Raw genomic sequence first — 6,328 nt, forward strand, 5'->3', positions numbered from 1 at the left:
TTAGCGGTCTTAAGCCTCATGGTTTTTTATTTCCATAATTAGTGTGAGGGTTTTCCACATAAAAATTTATGTCTCAGTGTTTATTTTGTGATGTTGTGGTTACTTTGATCATATAAATTATCCTTCATATCTCATAGGTTTAATTGGGTTCAAAACTTTGCTACCTATTTAAATTTAGGTTAATAAACTTCATTCCTTATATTATAATTTTTTAAATACACCCAAGTTTTACGTTATTGGACTCAGGTTTTTCAGAGAACAATAACATAAAAGAAATAGAGTGGTATTATATGAAAATTAGGAATAACATTAATCTAAAATTGATAATTTCAAATTTCAAATGATTAAATAAATTTGAAAAATGATTTTAAATTGACAATTTAAAAAGAAGAATCTTTCCGAATCTTTCAAGTAATTTAGAAACAATTTAAATAGAAATTTAAAAATAAAAATCTTTCCAAATCTCTTTGATTTTTTAAAAAGAAAATATTCCAAAATTCTCTTAAGTTTCCGAAATTAACTTTTTTTGGATAAAATATAATTTCTAATTTGATTCCAAGTTCACTGGTTATTCTTTAATATAAATATGTCTTTTTGGAGAGTTCTAAGAACTCACATACCTAAGTTTTAAGTCATTGTTCTTTTTGTTTCACCCAAAACTCTCAAAGGTGTTTGTTTTCATTATTGGGTTCATGAGAAAGATTTGCATTCTCTTAAGCTATTGAGGAGTCTACTAAGGAGCGCAGTTATGTTGCATATAGATGTGAGATTAGATGTAGGGTCTAAGGTATAAATCTCAAGAAGTAGTAACCATCAAGTAAATTTATGTACCTCGTCTTCACATTTAGTAGAACTCTACGATGTCTTGACCATTAAGGTTTTACACCTTCAAAGTATTTGGAAGATTTTGTGGGTAGTTTTCCATGTAAATCATTGTCTTCTTATATAATTATAGTTCTCTACATATGTAATTCTTCAAAAGAAATTTAAAATAAAAATTTGGGTTAAAAAGAAAGAACTAGCTATTCACTCTCCTCTAGGTAGGTTCACAACAAGATCTATAACTTTCAATTGGTATCAAAGTTAGGAAAAATATAAAAATCAAAGTTTTCTTCAATTCCTATCTTTGATATTGTTTTCATGGAGTTTAAAGAAAAAGAGGGTTTACTTTTGGCTTGTAAATTTTTTTTCTTAATTGGGAAAGATTGCATAAAGAATATAAATGGTTTAATAAAAAAAAACTCAAGAAACAAGATCCTGTATGTGAGTATTGGTCTCTTGAATAAAAAAGGCAACACAAAATATTTGCTAATTGGAATAAAAAAAAAATGATCACTTTCCAATAAAGTTGCCTTCTTGGAAAATGAAAATCATTAATGTCATAAAGTAAAAAATCATTGACTCTTTGAAGTAAATAATTGCATGAAAGAATTATCTTGTAGGGCAATAATTAGTCCAAAGAAACATAAGAAAGTCAAGAAATTGACTTGGAGTGATTCCAAGTCAAGTGAAAGTAAATCATAGAATTTAGGTGAAAATAAGAATCAAAATGACTATTTGTATTTGTTGCATCTGTTGAATATGATAATTATTCATGTGTAACTGGTTTTTCAAGATTTTAATATAGATCCATGTTCTGACCTTATTCTCTCTGTTCTTTAATGTGTGTGTTACAAATAGTTCTTCAAAGTTAGGGAGAGTGGTCCATGAGGTCCCTTCATGAACAATTAATGCACCTCATGGGATGAATTGATATCATCTTCACCTTGTAATCGGAAGGAAAACCCATTTTGCTCCTTGGAATGGAAACTTAGAAGTTGCATTTAAGGTATTTTCTGTGCTCAGGGTCTAACCCTTTTTTTAACTTTGATTGAACTTTAAGCTAGTTTGTTTTTTAGAATTTGAAGAAAAATATGAGAAAAAAACAAAAATACATTGCTATGTTTGGTTTGTGGAAAATGTGAGGGAAAGAAAATAAAGAGGAGAAGTGGAAGAAATGAAAAAGTAGAGAAAAATAAAAAATAGATTCAAAGTCACAAATAAATTATTTTTTATATATTTTCTCAAATACATTTCACTTATTTTGCTCCATTATATAAAGATTTATAAATTTTTAATTGATTTAAAATATATATATATATATATATATATATATATATATATATATATATAGATTTGCATTTTCAATGATGAAACCAAACATGAGAAAATAATTTTTGTTAACATTTTTTTTTCTTTTCTTAATACTTTCCAATGACCAAACATAGTAGAAGAAAAAGTAAAAAGAAAGGAAAAAAGAATTTAATATCAATAAATTATGTTTATACACTACTTTAAACTCATTTTATTTTTTCTAACTTTTTTATATAAAAATTAAATAAATTAAAAATTCATAAATTTTTTAACTAATTTTAATTATGGTTGATTTTTTTTTTTCATTTTTTTATACTTTTCATAACAAAACCAAATAGTAGAATTAATCTAGCCTTAAATCTGACATTGGCATCAGGAGGAAAACAAGTTTTGTTACAATGGTAGAAAGGTTAAGGTTGCAAAGGCAGAGAGCTACTTAGACAAAATTACATAAAATACTCTAACAAGGTTTGGAGGCTTTAAGTTGGGCATTGGCCGTGAATGGAGGAACTTCATTAGACCCCCTATGGTTGGAATTTTAAATTTTTTCGGTGTTTGCATAGCTATAAATAATTTTTTTTTTAACCAAAGATTTCTCAGGACTTTCAATATCTCAATATCTCCTTATTAAACAATCCCCTTTCAACCACAACACAAATTAAAGAGAAAATCAACACCACTTTTGGAACTACTTCACCTCATGTCTCTCAATGTCCCCTACCACTTTGGAACATCATTCCTGAGAAAACGATACTAATCCTACTAGATTCTTTGCTTGGAAAGACTCCTTGTACTTGAGGTGTCACGCCCCAAAACCCACTCCAAAGGCTCAAAGTGGAAATGACACAAACATTCATATTATAACTGAAAATTTACTAATTACCAAATTCCTATTTAGAGTAGTATGATAAAATTCTAAAATCTCTAAGTATCAACTTTAAAAAAAAAAACTAATACATTAACCAAAGTGTTGTTGTCCAAATAACTCCAAACTCAAAATAATTCAAACGAGCATTAAGTTTTAACATTTAAACAATGTTCGAAATAAAGAGAGTTTAAACAAATGTCCTAATAAAGCCAAATTTTCCTCCCAATGGTCACTCATCGCCCGAACTGAGGTTACCTGAAAGATTATCAACAAAGGGGGTGAGCTCAAAGCCTAATAAGAAACATTAATATAGTTTCATGGATTAAATATTTTCAATCATACTTGCAAATAGGAGATATAACATATATTTATTTTCATAAAAACTTTTGAGTTCAAAATACTAATACATTCAAACTTTTTAACAAAACTTTCTCATATCCATTTCAAAACAATTTCTCATCAAAACCAAATTGAATACATTCAAAATATCTTCACTCTGGTTATCGTATGACAAATGGTGCCAATTAAGTGGGACTTCACAATTAAGTAACTAGTTTCAAATTTGTTCAATTTAAGGTAAACAAAACCAAATGTCAACAATTATAACCGTTGACTAAGGCCATATAATATCAACTATTATAACCCGTTGATTAGGGTCGAATATGTCAACAATTATAACCCATTGACTAGGGTCACAAAAATGTCAACAATTATATCTCGTTGACTAGGGTCATAGGAACTAGAGTCAAACACTTTATTTCATTAATTCAAAATTGCAAAATAAAATATCATATCCCCAAAAAATTTCTTTTTTCATAAACAAAGAAAATTTTCAAATATACTTTCTATACAAAACACATATTTGATCCATGAGTAAAGATAAAAATAATATTTTTACACATTTTAAAATACAATATAAAAAAAAATTATTTTCTTTTATAAAAATCTGCATTAATTTCCCTTACCTTGAAGAAGCGCTAAAAAACTTGAAGTATTTAGCTTGACGAATTTGCTTGTCACCTGAAAAATTGATCTTCAAACCCTAAACCTCCAAATCTTCAGCCCTATTCTCTTTAATATTTTTTATCTCTGTGTAAAAGGGTTTTTTTTAATAGAGAAGGTAGGAAAAATCTAATTTATATCTAGGGATTTTAAATACAAAAAGACTTTTTTACCCTTATTAAATTACTTTAATTAATTAATAATTTTCAAATTATGATTTTACCCCTAAATTAGGTTTGGGGCATTACATGAGGAATCAACATAGTCAACATTCAGGGCTCAAGTATTCTTTTCATTTTAGGCTTTTAGAGTAACAAACCCATGGTGTGCCAGTAAATGGAAAAATAGGAGGTGATTACACTGTACAAAGACAACATAAAAATGAACAAAAAAAAGTTAGATAAAAAAAATTTTCAAATTCAAATGTAAAACACTTGGAATATTGGGCTCAATATTAGAAATTAGAAAAGATTGTAAGGAAAAATGAACTCAATAAAAGATTACATACAAACAAGTACGAAAAGGACACAAAAAATAACCATCATTGAAGTACCACTCCAAAAGATACATTAATCCACACTAAGTATGGAAAAAAAAAATGGTAAACTAGAATTGTAACTGTAAAGACATGAAGTCATCTATTAATGTTTAGAAAACAAATACACTTGAGGAAGATTTAGAAGCCATGAGTGTTATTATCTCATGTTTGGGTTTGAACTAAAGCTTCAACAATCACCCATGATAGCAATGATAGAGAATTTTGAATCCACCATTCCTTTATCAATCAACCATCCTCTTAATTCATACATTCCCTTTTTTACTTTCCATGTTTTAGTAATGCATTTTAAGGCTTTGAAATATGAGACTGTCTGTTGCTTCCCAAGTGTAAGAGATTGACACTTTCATCTTCACTCTTCATTATGAGAAATCACTCTCATATAGGCAACACCTTTCAGCAAGGAAAGATCAATGATATTTGTTAGGCCTAATAGAAAGGACAAAACAATCTCTAAGAAACATAAAAAAAAAAAAAAATTGATAGAATAGTACTCTTTAGCCATCTTCAACATAAAAATCAGCATCTTTCCCTTCTCCCATTAACTTTGGGATATACATGAAATCAATAAACAATCTGTCATAGTAAATATATCTTAGTAGATTATGAACCATGTCTTTTTTAAAATTCTTATATTAAAAGACTGGTATAAAAAGAATCATAAGAATGTCTATCATGAAGCCAATAGTAAGCATCAATCAAAAGTATAGAAAGGTTACCATCCATATGTTGTGAAAACAATCAACCATATCCACCTTCATATCAAGCACTGAAGTGGTTTATTTCTCCTATAAAAAAAAAAAGAAAAGAATTTATTATCATTTGAAATTCACCACAAAAAAAAAAGAAAAAAAAAAAGAAAAAAGCTAGGCTTCACTAGTATTTCTGAATAGTTTAAACCTTCAAACTAATGATTTATAGCTTCAACTAATATCATCAAAGCATGCCAATGAAAAGATAACTATGCTTATAAAAGTTTAGTTAAATCTGGAATCAAAGTTCTAATTCGAACATTTATAGGAAAATTGTCAAATTAATTATATTAAAAGTCTTGAGTAGCCTAAATTTTAGGCCTTTAGGGATAAAAAGCATAGAACAAACTCTAGAAAATATAAAATAAATTGATAGAACCATACTCTTCGACAATCTTCAACATAAAAATCAGCATCTTCCCCTTCTCTCATTAATATTGGGATATGAATGAACTTCATTATATAAGCAATCTGTCGAATAAATATATCTTATTAGACTACAAGCCATGCCATTTTTAAAATTCTTATATTAAAAGAATAGTACAAAAAGAATCATAAGAACAACATATGTCATGAAGTAAATAGCAAGCATCAATCAAAAGTATAGAAAGATTACCATCCATATATTGTGAAAACTATCAACCATATCCACTTTCATATCAAGCAATGAAGTGGTTTATTTCTCCTATAAAAAAAAAAGAAAAGAATTTATCATTTGAAATTCACCACCAAAAAAAAAAACCTAGGCATCACTAGTATTTCTAAATAGTTGGAACCTTCAAACTAATGATTTATAGCTTCAACTAATATCATCAAAGCATGTCAAGGAAAGGGTAACTATGCTTATAAATGTTTAGTTAAATTTAGAATCAAAATTCTAATTCGAACATTTATAGGAAAACTTTCTAATTAATTATATTAAAAGTCTTGAGTAGTCTAACTTTTAGGCCTTTAGGGATAAAAAGCATAGAATGATCTCTAGAAAAGATAAAATAAATTGATAGAACCATACTCTTC

At 27.6% G+C, this 6,328-nt stretch overlaps 1 long non-coding RNA gene across 2 annotated transcripts; it reads right to left on the reverse strand.

Moving 5' to 3' along the window:
- Nucleotides 1-4,589: 4,589 nt before the first annotated feature.
- LOC117908581 lies at nt 4,590-5,993 on the reverse strand. Of its 2 annotated transcripts, none has more exons than XR_004650218.1 (5): nt 5,928-5,993; nt 5,696-5,782; nt 5,279-5,347; nt 5,054-5,104; nt 4,590-4,952 (listed from the first exon to the last, which is right to left on the reverse strand). It is a non-coding gene; the product is annotated as an uncharacterized LOC117908581 (long non-coding RNA). The 2 variants fall into 2 exon arrangements; XR_004650217.1 differs by having other exon boundaries at nt 5,054-5,135.
- Between the last annotated feature and the right edge of the window lie 335 nt (nt 5,994-6,328).

The sequence above is a fragment of the Vitis riparia genome, chromosome 19, assembly GCF_004353265.1.
Source record: "Vitis riparia cultivar Riparia Gloire de Montpellier isolate 1030 chromosome 19, EGFV_Vit.rip_1.0, whole genome shotgun sequence".
Lineage (NCBI taxonomy): Eukaryota > Viridiplantae > Streptophyta > Magnoliopsida > Vitales > Vitaceae > Vitis > Vitis riparia.